The sequence below is a fragment of the Aptenodytes patagonicus genome, chromosome 5 (genome assembly GCF_965638725.1).
Source record: "Aptenodytes patagonicus chromosome 5, bAptPat1.pri.cur, whole genome shotgun sequence".
Lineage (NCBI taxonomy): Eukaryota > Metazoa > Chordata > Aves > Sphenisciformes > Spheniscidae > Aptenodytes > Aptenodytes patagonicus.
The window spans coordinates 43887062-43905771 of NC_134953.1; positions in this window are offsets into that span (position 1 = coordinate 43887062).

Below are 18710 nucleotides of genomic sequence, written 5' to 3' on the forward strand. Positions count from 1 at the left end.
AAAGCTCTTGCTGGCCCTCTCCTTCCCTAGGCAGCCCTTCCACAGCCCCACAAACTCTGGCACTCGGAGCTTCCCTACCCTCGCTATCTCCAAACATGCTCTCTCTCGGCTTCGCCAGAGCCCAGCTCCGAAATGGGAAACGTCCAGCGACTGCTCCCACACGAAAGGCGCCAGGACTGAAAGCTCTTGCTGGCCCTCACCTTCCCTAGGCAGCCCTTCCACAGCCCCACACACTCTGGCACTCGGAGCTTCCCTACCCTCGCTATCGCCAAACATGCCTCTCTCGGCTTCGCCAGAGCCCAGCTCCAAAATGGGAAACGTCCAGCGACTGCTCCCACACCAAAGGCGCCAGGACTGAAAGCTCTTGCTGGCCCTCTCCTTCCCTAGGCAGCCCTTCCACAGCCCCACAAACTCTGGCACTCGGAGCTTCCCTACCCTCGCTATCTCCAAACATGCCTCTCTCTCGGCTTCGCCAGAGCCCAGCTCCGAAATGGGAAACGTCCAGCGACTGCTCCCACACCAAAGGCGCCAGGACTGAAAGCTCTTGCTGGCCCTCACCTTCCCTAGGCAGCCCTTCCACAGCCCCACACACTCTGGCACTCGGAGCTTCCCTACCCTCGCTATCGCCAAACATGCCTCTCTCAGCTTCGCCAGAGCCCAGCTCCGAAATGGGAAACGTCCAGCGACTGCTCCCACACCAAAGGCGCCAGGACTGAAAGCTCTTGCTGGCCCTCACCTTCCCTAGGCAGCCCTTCCACAGCCCCACAAGCACAGGCACTCGGAGCTTCCCTACCCTCGCTATCTCCAAACATGCTCTCTCTCAGCTTCGCCAGAGCCCAGCTCCCAAATGGGAAACGTCCAGCGACTGCTCCCACACCAAAGGCGCCAGGACTGAAAGCTCTTGCTGGCCCTCACCTTCCCTAGGCAGCCCTTCCACAGCCCCACACACTCTGGCACTCGGAGCTTCCCTACCCTCGCTATCGCCAAACATGCCTCTCTCGGCTTCGCCAGAGCCCAGCTCCGAAATGGGAAACGTCCAGCGACTGCTCCCACACCAAAGGCGCCAGGACTGAAAGCTCTTGCTGGCCCTCTCCTTCCCTAGGCAGCCCTTCCACAGCCCCACAAGCGCAGGCACTCAAAGTTTCCCTACCCTCGCTATCTCCAAACATGCCTCTCTCTCGGCTTCGCCAGAGCCCAGCTCCAAAATGGGAAACGTCCAGCGACTGCTCCCACACCAAAGGCGCCAGGACTGAAAGCTCTTGCTGGCCCTCACCTTCCCTAGGCAGCCCTTCCACAGCCCCACACACTCTGGCACTCGGAGCTTCCCTACCCTCGCTATCTCCAAACATGCTCTCTCTCAGCTTCGCCAGAGCCCAGCTCCGAAATGGGAAACGTCCAGCGACTGCTCCCACACGAAAGGCGCCAGGACTGAAAGCTCTTGCTGGCCCTCACCTTCCCTAGGCAGCCCTTCCACAGCCCCACAAACTCTGGCACTCGGAGCTTCCCTACCCTCGCAATCGCCAAACATGCCTCTCTCGGCTTCGCCAGAGCCCAGCTCCGAAATGGGAAACGTCCAGCGACTGCTCCCACACCAAAGGCGCCAGGACTGAAAGCTCTTGCTGGCCCTCACCTTCCCTACGCAGCCCTTCCACAGCCCCACACACTCTGGCACTCAAAGTTTCCCTACCCTCGCTAACTCCAAACATGCCTCTCCCTCGGCTTCGCCAGAGCCCAGCTCCGAAATGGGAAACGTCCAGCGACTGCTCCCACACGAAAGGCGCCAGGACTGAAAGCTCTTGCTGGCCCTCACCTTCCCTAGGTAGCCCTTCCACAGCCCCACACACTCTGGCACTCGGAGCTTCCCTACCCTCGCTATCTCCAAACATGCTCTCTCTCAGCTTCGCCAGAGCCCAGCTCTGAAATGGGAAACGTCCAGCGACTGCTCCCACACCAAAGGCGCCAGGACTGAAAGCTCTTGCTGGCCCTCACCTTCCCTAGGCAGCCCTTCCACAGCCCCACACACTCTGGCACTCGGAGCTTCCCTACCCTCGCTATCTCCAAACATGCTCTCTCGGCTTCGCCAGAGCCCAGCTCCGAAATGGGAAACGTCCAGCGACTGCTCCCACACCAAAGGCGCCAGGACTGAAAGCTCTTGCTGGCCCTCACCTTCCCTAGGCAGCCCTTCCACAGCCCCACAAGCACAGGCACTCGGAGCTTCCCTACCCTCTCTATTGCCAAACATGCTCTCTCTCAGCTTCGCCAGAGCCCAGCTCTGAAATGGGAAACGTCCAGCGACTGCTCCCACACCAAAGGTGCCAGGACTGAAAGCTCTTGCTGGCCCTCACCTTCCCTAGGCAGCCCTTCCACAGCCCCACACACTCTGGCACTCGGAGCTTCCCTACCCTCGCTATCGCCAAGCATGCCTCTCTCGGCTTCGCCAGAGCCCAGCTCCGAAATGGGAAACGTCCAGCGACTGCTCCCACACCAAAGGCGCCAGGACTGAAAGCTCTTGCTGGCCCTCACCTTCCCTAGGCAGCCCTTCCACAGCCCCACACACTCTGGCACTCGGAGCTTCCCTACCCTCGCTAACTCCAAACATGCCTCTCTCTCGGCTTCGCCAGAGCCCAGCTCCGAAATGGGAAACGTCCAGCGACTGCTCCCACACCAAAGGCGCCAGGACTGAAAGCTCCTGCTGGCCCTCACCTTCCCTAGGCAGCCCTTCCACAGCCCCACAAGCACAGGCACTCGGAGCTTCCCTACCCTCGCTATCTCCAAACATGCCTCTCTCGGCTTCGCCAGAGCCCAGCTCCGAAATGGGAAACGTCCAGCGACTGCTCCCACACCAAAGGCGCCAGGACTGAAAGCTCTTGCTGGCCCTCACCTTCCCTAGGCAGCCCTTCCACAGCCCCACACACTCTGGCACTCGGAGCTTCCCTACCCTCGCTATCGCCAAACATGCCTCTCTCAGCTTCGCCAGAGCCCAGCTCCGAAATGGGAAACGTCCAGCGACTGCTCCCACACCAAAGGCGCCAGGACTGAAAGCTCTTGCTGGCCCTCACCTTCCCTAGGCAGCCCTTCCACAGCCCCACAAGCACAGGCACTCGGAGCTTCCCTACCCTCGCTATCTCCAAACATGCTCTCTCTCAGCTTCGCCAGAGCCCAGCTCCCAAATGGGAAACGTCCAGCGACTGCTCCCACACCAAAGGCGCCAGGACTGAAAGCTCTTGCTGGCCCTCACCTTCCCTAGGCAGCCCTTCCACAGCCCCACACACTCTGGCACTCGGAGCTTCCCTACCCTCGCTATCGCCAAACATGCCTCTCTCGGCTTCGCCAGAGCCCAGCTCCGAAATGGGAAACGTCCAGCGACTGCTCCCACACCAAAGGCGCCAGGACTGAAAGCTCTTGCTGGCCCTCTCCTTCCCTAGGCAGCCCTTCCACAGCCCCACAAGCGCAGGCACTCAAAGTTTCCCTACCCTCGCTATCTCCAAACATGCCTCTCTCTCGGCTTCGCCAGAGCCCAGCTCCAAAATGGGAAACGTCCAGCGACTGCTCCCACACGAAAGGCGCCAGGACTGAAAGCTCTTGCTGGCCCTCACCTTCCCTAGGCAGCCCTTCCACAGCCCCACAAGCACAGGCACTCGGAGCTTCCCTACCCTCGCTATCTCCAAACATGCTCTCTCTCAGCTTCGCCAGAGCCCAGCTCTGAAATGGGAAACGTCCAGCGACTGCTCCCACACCAAAGGTGCCAGGACTGAAAGCTCTTGCTGGCCCTCACCTTCCCTAGGCAGCCCTTCCACAGCCCCACACACTCTGGCACTCGGAGCTTCCCTACCCTCGCTATCGCCAAACATGCCTCTCTCGGCTTCGCCAGAGCCCAGCTCCGAAATGGGAAACGTCCAGCGACTGCTCCCACACCAAAGGCGCCAGGACTGAAAGCTCTTGCTGGCCCTCACCTTCCCTAGGCAGCCCTTCCACAGCCCCACACACTCTGGCACTCGGAGCTTCCCTACCCTCGCTAACTCCAAACATGCCTCTCTCTCGGCTTCGCCAGAGCCCAGCTCCGAAATGGGAAACGTCCAGCGACTGCTCCCACACCAAAGGCGCCAGGACTGAAAGCTCTTGCTGGCCCTCACCTTCCCTAGGCAGCCCTTCCACAGCCCCACAAGCACAGGAACTCAAAGATTCCCTACCCTCGCTATCTCCAAACATGCTCTCTCTCAGCTTCGCCAGAGCCCAGCTCCGAAATGGGAAACGTCCAGCGACTGCTCCCACACCAAAGGCGCCAGGACTGAAAGCTCTTGCTGGCCCTCTCCTTCCCTAGGCATCCCTTCCACAGCCCCACAAACTCTGGCACTCGGAGCTTCCCTACCCTCGCTATCTCCAAACATGCCTCTCTCGGCTTCGCCAGAGCCCAGCTCCGAAATGGGAAACGTCCAGCGACTGCTCCCACACCAAAGGCGCCAGGACTGAAAGCTCTTGCTGGCCCTCTCCTTCCCTAGGCAGCCCTTCCACAGCCCCACACACTCTGGCACTCGGAGCTTCCCTACCCTCGCTATCGCCAAACATGCCTCTCTCAGCTTCGCCAGAGCCCAGCTCCGAAATGGGAAACGTCCTGCGACTGCTCCCACACCAAAGGCGCCAGGACTGAAAGCTCTTGCTGGCCCTCACCTTCCCTAGGCAGCCCTTCCACAGCCCCACACACTCTGGCACTCGGAGCTTCCCTACCCTCGCTATCGCCAAACATGCTCTCTCTCAGCTTCGCCAGAGCCCAGCTCCGAAATGGGAAACGTCCAGCGACTGCTCCCACACCAAAGGCGCCAGGACTGAAAGCTCTTGCTGGCCCTCACCTTCCCTAGGCAGCCCTTCCACAGCCCCACAAGCACAGGCACTCGGAGCTTCCCTACCCTCGCTATCTCCAAACATGCCTCTCTCTCGGCTTCGCCAGAGCCCAGCTCCGAAATGGGAAACGTCCTGCGACTGCTCCCACACCAAAGGCGCCAGGACTGAAAGCTCTTGCTGGCCCTCACCTTCCCTAGGCAGCCCTTCCACAGCCCCACAAGCACAGGCACTCAAAGTTTCCCTACCCTCGCTAACTCCAAACATGCCTCTCTCGGCTTCGCCAGAGCCCAGCTCCGAAATGGGAAACGTCCAGCAACTGCTCCCACACCAAAGGCGCCAGGACTGAAAGCTCTTGCTGGCCCTCACCTTCCCTAGGCAGCCCTTCCACAGCCCCACAAACTCTGGCACTCGGAGCTTCCCTACCCTCGCAATCGCCAAACATGCCTCTCTCGGCTTCGCCAGAGCCCAGCTCCGAAATGGGAAACGTCCAGCGACTGCTCCCACACCAAAGGCGCCAGGACTGAAAGCTCTTGCTGGCCCTCACCTTCCCTACGCAGCCCTTCCACAGCCCCACACACTCTGGCACTCAAAGTTTCCCTACCCTCGCTAACTCCAAACATGCCTCTCCCTCGGCTTCGCCAGAGCCCAGCTCCGAAATGGGAAACGTCCTGCGACTGCTCCCACACCAAAGGCGCCAGGACTGAAAGCTCTTGCTGGCCCTCACCTTCCCTAGGTAGCCCTTCCACAGCCCCACACACTCTGGCACTCGGAGCTTCCCTACCCTCGCTATCTCCAAACATGCTCTCTCTCAGCTTCGCCAGAGCCCAGCTCTGAAATGGGAAACGTCCAGCGACTGCTCCCACACCAAAGGCGCCAGGACTGAAAGCTCTTGCTGGCCCTCACCTTCCCTAGGCAGCCCTTCCACAGCCCCACACACTCTGGCACTCGGAGCTTCCCTACCCTCGCTATCTCCAAACATGCTCTCTCGGCTTCGCCAGAGCCCAGCTCCGAAATGGGAAACGTCCAGCGACTGCTCCCACACCAAAGGCGCCAGGACTGAAAGCTCTTGCTGGCCCTCACCTTCCCTAGGCAGCCCTTCCACAGCCCCACAAGCACAGGCACTCGGAGCTTCCCTACCCTCGCTATCTCCAAACATGCCTCTCTCGGCTTCGCCAGAGCCCAGCTCCGAAATGGGAAACGTCCAGCGACTGCTCCCACACCAAAGGCGCCAGGACTGAAAGCTCTTGCTGGCCCTCACCTTCCCTAGGCAGCCCTTCCACAGCCCCACACACTCTGGCACTCGGAGCCTCCCTACCCTCGCTATCTCCAAACATGCCTCTCTCAGCTTCGCCAGAGCCCAGCTCCGAAATGGGAAACGTCCAGCGACTGCTCCCACACCAAAGGCGCCAGGACTGAAAGCTCTTGCTGGCCCTCACCTTCCCTAGGCAGCCCTTCCACAGCCCCACACACTCTGGCACTCGGAGCTTCCCTACCCTCGCTATCGCCAAACATGCTCTCTCTCAGCTTCACCAGAGCCCAGCTCCGAAATGGGAAACGTCCAGCGACTGCTCCCACAAGAAAGGCGCCAGGACTGAAAGCTCTTGCTGGCCCTCACCTTCCCTAGGCAGCCCTTCCACAGCCCCACAAGCACAGGCACTCGGAGCTTCCCTACCCTCGCTATCTCCAAACATGCTCTCTCTCAGCTTCGCCAGAGCCCAGCTCCAAAATGGGAAACGTCCAGCGACTGCTCCCACACCAAAGGCGCCAGGACTGAAAGCTCTTGCTGGCCCTCACCTTCCCTAGGCAGCCCTTCCACAGCCCCACAAGCACAGGCACTCAAAGTTTCCCTAGCCTCGCTAACTCCAAACATGCCTCTCTCGGCTTCGCCAGAGCCCAGCTCCGAAATGGGAAACGTCCAGCGACTGCTCCCACACCAAAGGCGCCAGGACTGAAAGCTCTTGCTGGCCCTCTCCTTCCCTAGGCAGCCCTTCCACAGCCCCACAAGCACAGGCACTCGGAGCTTCCCTACCCTCGCTATCTCCAAACATGCCTCTCTCAGCTTCGCCAGAGCCCAGCTCCGAAATGGGAAACGTCCAGCGACTGCTCCCACACCAAAGGCGCCAGGACTGAAAGCTCTTGCTGGCCCTCACCTTCCCTAGGCAGCCCTTCCACAGCCCCACACACTCTGGCACTCGGAGCCTCCCTACCCTCGCTATCTCCAAACATGCCTCTCTCAGCTTCGCCAGAGCCCAGCTCCGAAATGGGAAACGTCCAGCGACTGCTCCCACACGAAAGGCGCCAGGACTGAAAGCTCTTGCTGGCCCTCACCTTCCCTAGGCAGCCCTTCCACAGCCCCACACACTCTGGCACTCGGAGCCTCCCTACCCTCGCTAACTCCAAACATGCCTCTCTCTCGGCTTCGCCAGAGCCCAGCTCCGAAATGGGAAACGTCCAGCGACTGCTCCCACACCAAAGGCGCCAGGACTGAAAGCTCTTGCTGGCCCTCACCTTCCCTAGGCAGCCCTTCCACAGCCCCACAAGCACAGACACTGAAAGTTTCCCTACCCTCGCTATCTCCAAACATGCCTCTCTCGGCTTCGCCAGAGCCCAGCTCCGAAATGGGAAACATCCAGCGACTGCTCCCACACCAAAGGCGCCAGGACTGAAAGCTCTTGCTGGCCCTCACCTTCCCTAGGCAGCCCTTCCACAGCCCCACAAGCACAGGCACTCGGAGCTTCCCTACCCTCGCTATCTCCAAACATGCCTCTCTCGGCTTTGCCAGAGCCCAGCTCTGAAATGGGAAACGTCCAGTGACTGCTCCCACACCAAAGGCGCCAGGACTGAAAGCTCTTGCTGGCCCTCACCTTCCCTAGGCAGCCCTTCCACAGCCCCACAAACTCTGGCACTCGGAGCTTCCCTACCCTCGCTATCTCCAAACATGCTCTCTCTCAGCTTCGCCAGAGCCCAGCTCCAAAATGGGAAACGTCCAGCGACTGCTCCCACACCAAAGGCGCCAGGACTGAAAGCTCTTGCTGGCCCTCACCTTCCCTAGGCAGCCCTTCCACAGCCCCACAAACTCTGGCACTGGGAGCTTCCCTACCCTCGCTATCTCCAAACATGCTCTCTCTCAGCTTCGCCAGAGCCCAGCTCCGAAATGGGAAACGTCCAGCGACTGCTCCCACACCAAAGGCGCCAGGACTGAAAGCTCTTGCTGGCCCTCACCTTCCCTAGGCAGCCCTTCCACAGCCCCACACACTCTGGCACTCGGAGCTTCCCTACCCTCGCTATCGCCAAACATGCTCTCTCTCAGCTTCACCAGAGCCCAGCTCCGAAATGGGAAACGTCCAGCGACTGCTCCCACACGAAAGGCGCCAGGACTGAAAGCTCTTGCTGGCCCTCACCTTCCCTAGGCAGCCCTTCCACAGCCCCACAAGCACAGGCACTCGGAGCTTCCCTACCCTCGCTATCTCCAAACATGCCTCTCTCTCGGCTTCGCCAGAGCCCAGCTCCGAAATGGGAAACGTCCTGCGACTGCTCCCACACCAAAGGCGCCAGGACTGAAAGCTCTTGCTGGCCCTCACCTTCCCTAGGCAGCCCTTCCACAGCCCCACACACTCTGGCACTCGGAGCTTCCCTACCCTTGCTATCTCCAAACATGCTCTCTCTCAGCTTCGCCAGAGCCCAGCTCCGAAATGGGAAACGTCCAGCGACTGCTCCCACACCAAAGGCGCCAGGACTGAAAGCTCTTGCTGGCCCTCACCTTCCCTAGGCAGCCCTTCCACAGCCCCACACACTCTGGCACTCGGAGCTTCCCTACCCTCGCTATCTCCAAACATGCCTCTCTCGGCTTCGCCAGAGCCCAGCTCCGAAATGGGAAACGTCCAGCGACTGCTCCCACACCAAAGGCGCCAGGACTGAAAGCTCTTGCTGGCCCTCACCTTCCCTAGGCAGCCCTTCCACAGCCCCACAAGCACAGGCACTCAAAGTTTCCCTACCCTCGCTAACTCCAAACATGCTCTCTCAGCTTCGCCAGAGCCCAGCTCCGAAATGGGAAACGTCCAGCGACTGCTCCCACACCAAAGGCGCCAGGACTGAAAGCTCTTGCTGGCCCTCACCTTCCCTAGGCAGCCCTTCCACAGCCCCACAAGCACAGGCACTCGGAGCTTCCCTACCCTCGCTATCTCCAAACATGCCTCTCTCGGCTTCGCCAGAGCCCAGCTCCGAAATGGGAAACGTCCAGCGACTGCTCCCACACCAAAGGCGCCAGGACTGAAAGCTCTTGCTGGCCCTCACCTTCCCTAGGCAGCCCTTCCACAGCCCCACACACTCTGGCACTCGGAGCCTCCCTACCCTCGCTATCTCCAAACATGCCTCTCTCAGCTTCGCCAGAGCCCAGCTCCGAAATGGGAAACGTCCAGCGACTGCTCCCACACCAAAGGCGCCAGGACTGAAAGCTCTTGCTGGCCCTCACCTTCCCTAGGCAGCCCTTCCACAGCCCCACACACTCTGGCACTCGGAGCTTCCCTACCCTCGCTATCGCCAAACATGCTCTCTCTCAGCTTCACCAGAGCCCAGCTCCGAAATGGGAAACGTCCAGCGACTGCTCCCACACCAAAGGCGCCAGGACTGAAAGCTCTTGCTGGCCCTCACCTTCCCTAGGCAGCCCTTCCACAGCCCCACAAGCACAGGCACTCAAAGTTTCCCTAGCCTCGCTAACTCCAAACATGCCTCTCTCAGCTTCGCCAGAGCCCAGCTCCGAAATGGGAAACGTCCAGCGACTGCTCCCACACCAAAGGCGCCAGGACTGAAAGCTCTTGCTGGCCCTCACCTTCCCTAGGCAGCCCTTCCACAGCCCCACAAGCACAGGCACTCGGAGCTTCCCTACCCTCGCTATCTCCAAACATGCCTCTCTCAGCTTCGCCAGAGCCCAGCTCCGAAATGGGAAACGTCCAGCGACTGCTCCCACACCAAAGGCGCCAGGACTGAAAGCTCTTGCTGGCCCTCACCTTCCCTAGGCAGCCCTTCCACAGCCCCACACACTCTGGCACTCGGAGCCTCCCTACCCTCGCTATCTCCAAACATGCCTCTCTCAGCTTCGCCAGAGCCCAGCTCCGAAATGGGAAACGTCCAGCGACTGCTCCCACACCAAAGGCGCCAGGACTGAAAGCTCTTGCTGGCCCTCACCTTCCCTAGGCAGCCCTTCCACAGCCCCACACACTCTGGCACTCGGAGCCTCCCTACCCTCGCTAACTCCAAACATGCCTCTCTCTCGGCTTCGCCAGAGCCCAGCTCCGAAATGGGAAACGTCCAGCGACTGCTCCCACACCAAAGGCGCCAGGACTGAAAGCTCTTGCTGGCCCTCACCTTCCCTAGGCAGCCCTTCCACAGCCCCACAAGCACAGACACTGAAAGTTTCCCTACCCTCGCTATCTCCAAACATGCCTCTCTCGGCTTCGCCAGAGCCCAGCTCCGAAATGGGAAACATCCAGCGACTGCTCCCACACCAAAGGCGCCAGGACTGAAAGCTGTTGCTGGCCCTCACCTTCCCTAGGCAGCCCTTCCACAGCCCCACAAGCACAGGCACTCGGAGCTTCCCTACCCTCGCTATCTCCAAACATGCCTCTCTCGGCTTTGCCAGAGCCCAGCTCTGAAATGGGAAACGTCCAGTGACTGCTCCCACACCAAAGGCGCCAGGACTGAAAGCTCTTGCTGGCCCTCACCTTCCCTAGGCAGCCCTTCCACAGCCCCACAAACTCTGGCACTCGGAGCTTCCCTACCCTCGCTATCTCCAAACATGCTCTCTCTCAGCTTCGCCAGAGCCCAGCTCCAAAATGGGAAACGTCCAGCGACTGCTCCCACACCAAAGGCGCCAGGACTGAAAGCTCTTGCTGGCCCTCACCTTCCCTAGGCAGCCCTTCCACAGCCCCACAAACTCTGGCACTGGGAGCTTCCCTACCCTCGCTATCTCCAAACATGCTCTCTCTCAGCTTCGCCAGAGCCCAGCTCCGAAATGGGAAACGTCCAGCGACTGCTCCCACACCAAAGGCGCCAGGACTGAAAGCTCTTGCTGGCCCTCACCTTCCCTAGGCAGCCCTTCCACAGCCCCACACACTCTGGCACTCGGAGCTTCCCTACCCTCGCTATCGCCAAACATGCTCTCTCTCAGCTTCGCCAGAGCCCAGCTCCGAAATGGGAAACGTCCAGCGACTGCTCCCACACGAAAGGCGCCAGGACTGAAAGCTCTTGCTGGCCCTCACCTTCCCTAGGCAGCCCTTCCACAGCCCCACAAGCACAGGCACTCGGAGCTTCCCTACCCTCGCTATCGCCAAACATGCTCTCTCTCAGCTTCACCAGAGCCCAGCTCCGAAATGGGAAACGTCCAGCGACTGCTCCCACACGAAAGGCGCCAGGACTGAAAGCTCTTGCTGGCCCTCACCTTCCCTAGGCAGCCCTTCCACAGCCCCACAAGCACAGGCACTCGGAGCTTCCCTACCCTCGCTATCTCCAAACATGCCTCTCTCTCGGCTTCGCCAGAGCCCAGCTCCGAAATGGGAAACGTCCTGCGACTGCTCCCACACCAAAGGCGCCAGGACTGAAAGCTCTTGCTGGCCCTCACCTTCCCTAGGCAGCCCTTCCACAGCCCCACACACTCTGGCACTCGGAGCTTCCCTACCCTTGCTATCTCCAAACATGCTCTCTCTCAGCTTCGCCAGAGCCCAGCTCCGAAATGGGAAACGTCCAGCGACTGCTCCCACACCAAAGGCGCCAGGACTGAAAGCTCTTGCTGGCCCTCACCTTCCCTAGGCAGCCCTTCCACAGCCCCACACACTCTGGCACTCGGAGCTTCCCTACCCTCGCTATCTCCAAACATGCCTCTCTCGGCTTCGCCAGAGCCCAGCTCCGAAATGGGAAACGTCCAGCGACTGCTCCCACACCAAAGGCACCAGGACTGAAAGCTCTTGCTGGCCCTCTCCTTCCCTAGGCAGCCCTTCCACAGCCCCACACACTCTGGCACTCGGAGCTTCCCTACCCTCGCTAACTCCAAACATGCTCTCTCAGCTTCGCCAGAGCCCAGCTCCGAAATGGGAAACGTCCAGCGACTGCTCCCACACCAAAGGCGCCAGGACTGAAAGCTCTTGCTGGCCCTCACCTTCCCTAGGCAGCCCTTCCACAGCCCCACAAGCACAGGCACTCGGAGCTTCCCTACCCTCGCTATCTCCAAACATGCCTCTCTCGGCTTCGCCAGAGCCCAGCTCCGAAATGGGAAACGTCCAGTGACTGCTCCCACACCAAAGGCGCCAGGACTGAAAGCTCTTGCTGGCCCTCTCCTTCCCTAGGCAGCCCTTCCACAGCCCCACAAGCACAGGCACTCGGAGCTTCCCTACCCTCGCTATCTCCAAACATGCTCTCTCTCAGCTTCGCCAGAGCCCAGCTCTGAAATGGGAAACGTCCAGCGACTGCTCCCACACCAAAGGTGCCAGGACTGAAAGCTCTTGCTGGCCCTCACCTTCCCTAGGCAGCCCTTCCACAGCCCCACACACTCTGGCACTCGGAGCTTCCCTACCCTCGCTATCTCCAAACATGCCTCTCTCGGCTTCGCCAGAGCCCAGCTCCGAAATGGGAAACGTCCAGCGACTGCTCCCACACCAAAGGCGCCAGGACTGAAAGCTCTTGCTGGCCCTCACCTTCCCTAGGCAGCCCTTCCACAGCCCCACAAGCACAGGCACTCAAAGTTTCCCTACCCTCGCTAACTCCAAACATGCTCTCTCGGCTTCGCCAGAGCCCAGCTCCGAAATGGGAAACGTCCAGCGACTGCTCCCACACCAAAGGCACCAGGACTGAAAGCTCTTGCTGGCCCTCACCTTCCCTAGGCAGCCCTTCCACAGCCCCACAAGCACAGGCACTCGGAGCTTCCCTACCCTCGCTATCTCCAAACATGCCTCTCTCTCGGCTTCGCCAGAGCCCAGCTCCGAAATGGGAAACGTCCAGCGACTGCTCCCACACCAAAAGCGCCAGGACTGAAAGCTCTTGCTGGCCCTCACCTTCCCTAGGCAGCCCTTCCACAGCCCCACACACTCTGGCACTCGGAGCTTCCCTACCCTCGCTATCGCCAAACATGCTCTCTCTCAGCTTCACCAGAGCCCAGCTCCGAAATGGGAAACGTCCAGCGACTGCTCCCACACCAAAGGCGCCAGGACTGAAAGCTCTTGCTGGCCCTCACCTTCCCTAGGCAGCCCTTCCACAGCCCCACACACTCTGGCACTCGGAGCTTCCCTACCCTCGCTATCTCCAAACATGCCTCTCTCGGCTTCGCCAGAGCCCAGCTCCGAAATGGGAAACGTCCAGCGACTGCTCCCACACCAAAGGCGCCAGGACTGAAAGCTCTTGCTGGCCCTCTCCTTCCCTAGGCAGCCCTTCCACAGCCCCACACACTCTGGCACTCGGAGCTTCCCTACCCTCGCTAACTCCAAACATGCTCTCTCAGCTTCGCCAGAGCCCAGCTCCGAAATGGGAAACGTCCAGCGACTGCTCCCACACCAAAGGCGCCAGGACTGAAAGCTCTTGCTGGCCCTCACCTTCCCTAGGCAGCCCTTCCACAGCCCCACAAGCACAGGCACTCGGAGCTTCCCTACCCTCGCTATCTCCAAACATGCCTCTCTCGGCTTCGCCAGAGCCCAGCTCCGAAATGGGAAACGTCCAGTGACTGCTCCCACACCAAAGGCGCCAGGACTGAAAGCTCTTGCTGGCCCTCTCCTTCCCTAGGCAGCCCTTCCACAGCCCCACAAGCACAGGCACTCGGAGCTTCCCTACCCTCGCTATCTCCAAACATGCCTCTCTCAGCTTCGCCAGAGCCCAGCTCCGAAATGGGAAACGTCCAGCGACTGCTCCCACACCAAAGGCGCCAGGACTGAAAGCTCTTGCTGGCCCTCACCTTCCCTAGGCAGCCCTTCCACAGCCCCACACACTCTGGCACTCGGAGCTTCCCTACCCTCGCTATCTCCAAACATGCTCTCTCTCAGCTTCGCCAGAGCCCAGCTCTGAAATGGGAAACGTCCAGCGACTGCTCCCACACCAAAGGTGCCAGGACTGAAAGCTCTTGCTGGCCCTCACCTTCCCTAGGCAGCCCTTCCACAGCCCCACACACTCTGGCACTCGGAGCTTCCCTACCCTCGCTATCTCCAAACATGCCTCTCTCGGCTTCGCCAGAGCCCAGCTCCGAAATGGGAAACGTCCAGCGACTGCTCCCACACCAAAGGCGCCAGGACTGAAAGCTCTTGCTGGCCCTCACCTTCCCTAGGCAGCCCTTCCACAGCCCCACAAGCACAGGCACTCAAAGTTTCCCTACCCTCGCTAACTCCAAACATGCTCTCTCGGCTTCGCCAGAGCCCAGCTCCGAAATGGGAAACGTCCAGCGACTGCTCCCACACCAAAGGCACCAGGACTGAAAGCTCTTGCTGGCCCTCACCTTCCCTAGGCAGCCCTTCCACAGCCCCACAAGCACAGGCACTCGGAGCTTCCCTACCCTCGCTATCTCCAAACATGCCTCTCTCTCGGCTTCGCCAGAGCCCAGCTCCGAAATGGGAAACGTCCAGCGACTGCTCCCACACCAAAGGCGCCAGGACTGAAAGCTCTTGCTGGCCCTCACCTTCCCTAGGCAGCCCTTCCACAGCCCCACACACTCTGGCACTCGGAGCTTCCCTACCCTCGCTATCGCCAAACATGCTCTCTCTCAGCTTCACCAGAGCCCAGCTCCGAAATGGGAAACGTCCAGCGACTGCTCCCACACCAAAGGCGCCAGGATTGAAAGCTCTTGCTGGCCCTCACCTTCCCTAGGCAGCCCTTCCACAGCCCCACAAGCACAGGCACTCGGAGCTTCCCTACGCTCGCTAACTCCAAACATGCTCTCTCTCAGCTTCGCCAGAGCCCAGCTCCGAAATGGGAAACGTCCAGCGACTGCTCCCACACCAAAGGCGCCAGGACTGAAAGCTCTTGCTGGCCCTCTCCTTCCCTAGGCAGCCCTTCCACAGCCCCACAAGCGCAGGCACTCAAAGTTTCCCTACCCTCGCTAACTCCAAACATGCCTCTCTCGGCTTCGCCAGAGCCCAGCTCCGAAATGGGAAACGTCCAGCGACTGCTCCCACACCAAAGGCGCCAGGACTGAAAGCTCTTGCTGGCCCTCACCTTCCCTAGGCAGCCCTTCCACAGCCCCACAAGCACAGGCACTCGGAGCTTCCCTACCCTCGCAATCGCCAAACATGCCTCTCTCGGCTTCGCCAGAGCCCAGCTCCGAAATGGGAAACGTCCAGCGACTGCTCCCACACCAAAGGCGCCAGGACTGAAAGCTCTTGCTGGCCCTCACCTTCCCTAGGCAGCCCTTCCACAGCCCCACACACTCTGGCACTCAAAGTTTCCCTACCCTCGCTAACTCCAAACATGCCTCTCTCTCGGCTTTGCCAGAGCCCAGCTCCGAAATGGGAAACGTCCAGCGACTGCTCCCACACCAAAGGCGCCAGGACTGAAAGCTCTTGCTGGCCCTCACCTTCCCTAGGCAGCCCTTCCACAGCCCCACACACTCTGGCACTCGGAGCTTCCCTACCCTCGCTATCTCCAAACATGCTCTCTCTCAGCTTCGCCAGAGCCCAGCTCCGAAATGGGAAACGTCCAGCGACTGCTCCCACACCAAAGGCGCCAGGACTGAAAGCTCTTGCTGGCCCTCACCTTCCCTAGGCAGCCCTTCCACAGCCCCACACACTCTGGCACTCGGAGCTTCCCTACCCTCGCTATCTCCAAACATGCCTCTCTCGGCTTCGCCAGAGCCCAGCTCCGAAATGGGAAACGTCCAGCGACTGCTCCCACACCAAAGGCGCCAGGACTGAAAGCTCTTGCTGGCCCTCTCCTTCCCTAGGCAGCCCTTCCACAGCCCCACAAGCACAGGCACTCAAAGTTTCCCTACCCTCGCTATCGCCAAACATGCTCTCTCGGCTTCGCCAGAGCCCAGCTCCGAAATGGGAAACGTCCAGCGACTGCTCCCACACCAAAGGCGCCAGGACTGAAAGCTCTTGCTGGCCCTCACCTTCCCTAGGCAGCCCTTCCACAGCCCCACAAACTCTGGCACTCGGAGCTTCCCTACCCTCGCTATCGCCAAACATGCCTCTCTCAGCTTCGCCAGAGCCCAGCTCCGAAATGGGAAACGTCCAGCGACTGCTCCCACACCAAAGGCGCCAGGACTGAAAGCTCTTGCTGGCCCTCACCTTCCCTAGGCAGCCCTTCCACAGCCCCACACACTCTGGCACTCGGAGCCTCCCTACCCTCGCTATCTCCAAACATGCCTCTCTCAGCTTCGCCAGAGCCCAGCTCCGAAATGGGAAACGTCCTGCGACTGCTCCCACACCAAAGGCGCCAGGACTGAAAGGTCTTGCTGGCCCTCTCCTTCCCTAGGCAGCCCTTCCACAGCCCCACAAGCACAGGCACTCGGAGCTTCCCTACCCTCGCTATCTCCAAACATGCTCTCTCTCAGCTTCACCAGAGCCCAGCTCCGAAATGGGAAACGTCCAGCGACTGCTCCCACACGAAAGGCGCCAGGACTGAAAGCTCTTGCTGGCCCTCACCTTCCCTAGGCAGCCCTTCCACAGCCCCACACACTCTGGCACTCGGAGCTTCCCTACCCTCGCTATCTCCAAACATGCTCTCTCTCAGCTTCGCCAGAGCCCAGCTCCAAAATGGGAAACGTCCAGCGACTGCTCCCACACCAAAGGCGCCAGGACTGAAAGCTCTTGCTGGCCCTCACCTTCCCTAGGCAGCCCTTCCACAGCCCCACAAGCACAGGCACTCGGAGCTTCCGTACGCTCGCTAACTCCAAACATGCTCTCTCTCAGCTTCGCCAGAGCCCAGCTCCAAAATGGGAAACGTCCAGCGACTGCTCCCACACCAAAGGCGCCAGGACTGAAAGCTCTTGCTGGCCCTCACCTTCCCTAGGCAGCCCTTCCACAGCCCCACAAGCACAGGCACTCGGAGCTTCCCTACGCTCGCTAACTCCAAACATGCCTCTCTCAGCTTCGCCAGAGCCCAGCTCCGAAATGGGAAACGTCCAGCGACTGCTCCCACACCAAAGGCGCCAGGACTGAAAGCTCTTGCTGGCCCTCACCTTCCCTAGGCAGCCCTTCCACAGCCCCACAAGCACAGGCACTCGGAGCTTCCCTACCCTCGCTATCTCCAAACATGCCTCTCTCAGCTTCGCCAGAGCCCAGCTCCGAAATGGGAAACGTCCAGCGACTGCTCCCACACCAAAGGCGCCAGGACTAAAAGCTCTTGCTGGCCCTCACCTTCCCTAGGCAGCCCTTCCACAGCCCCACAAGCACAGGCACTCGGAGCTTCCCTACCGTCGCTAACTCCAAACATGCCTCTCTCTCGGCTTCGCCACAGCCCAGCTCCGAAATGGGAAACGTCCTGCGACTGCTCCCACACCAAAGGCGCCAGGACTGAAAGCTCTTGCTGGCCCTCACCTTCCCTAGGCAGCCCTTCCACAGCCCCACACACTCTGGCACTCGGAGCTTCCCTACCCTCGCTATCTCCAAACATGCTCTCTCTCAGCTTCGCCAGAGCCCAGCTCCCAAATGGGAAACGTCCAGCGACTGCTCCCACACCAAAGGCGCCAGGACTGAAAGCTCTTGCTGGCCCTCACCTTCCCTAGGCAGCCCTTCCACAGCCCCACACACTCTGGCACTCGGAGCTTCCCTACCCTCGCTATCTCCAAACATGCCTCTCTCTCGGCTTCGCCAGAGCCCAGCTCCGAAATGGGAAACGTCCAGCGACTGCTCCCACACCAAAGGCGCCAGGACTGAAAGCTCTTGCTGGCCCTCACCTTCCCTAGGCAGCCCTTCCACAGCCCCACAAGCACAGGCACTCGGAGCTTCCCTACCCTCGCTATCTCCAAACATGCCTCTCTCAGCTTCGCCAGAGCCCAGCTCCAAAATGGGAAACGTCCAGCGACTGCTCCCACACCAAAGGCGCCAGGACTGAAAGCTCTTGCTGGCCCTCACCTTCCCTAGGCAGCCCTTCCACAGCCCCACACACTCTGGCACTCGGAGCCTCCCTACCCTCGCTATCTCCAAACATGCCTCTCTCGGCTTTGCCAGAGCCCAGCTCCGAAATGGGAAACGTCCAGCGACTGCTCCCACACCAAAGGCGCCAGGACTGAAAGCTCTTGCTGGCCCTCACCTTCCCTAGGCAGCCCTTCCACAGCCCCACAAGCACAGGCACTCGGAGCTTCCCTACCCTCGCTATCTCCAAACATGCTCTCTCTCAGCTTCGCCAGAGCCCAGCTCCGAAATGGGAAACGTCCAGCGACTGCTCCCACACCAAAGGCGCCAGGACTGAAAGCTCTTGCTGGCCCTCACCTTCCCTAGGCAGCCCTTCCACAGCCCCACACACTCTGGCACTCGGAGCTTCCCTACGCTCGCTAACTCCAAACATGCTCTCTCTCAGCTTCGCCAGAGCCCAGCTCCGAAATGGGAAACGTCCAGCGACTGCTCCCACACCAAAGGCGCCAGGACTGAAAGCTCTTGCTGGCCCTCACCTTCCCTAGGCAGCCCTTCCACAGCCCCACAAGCACAGGCACTCGGAGCTTCCCTACCCTCGCTATCTCCAAACATGCCTCTCTCAGCTTCGCCAGAGCCCAGCTCCGAAATGGGAAACGTCCAGCGACTGCTCCCACACCAAAGGCGCCAGGACTGAAAGCTCTTGCTGGCCCTCACCTTCCCTAGGCAGCCCTTCCACAGCCCCACAAACTCTGGCACTCGGAGCTTCCCTACCCTCGCTATCTCCAAACATGCCTCTCTCGGCTTCGCCAGAGCCCAGCTCCGAAATGGGAA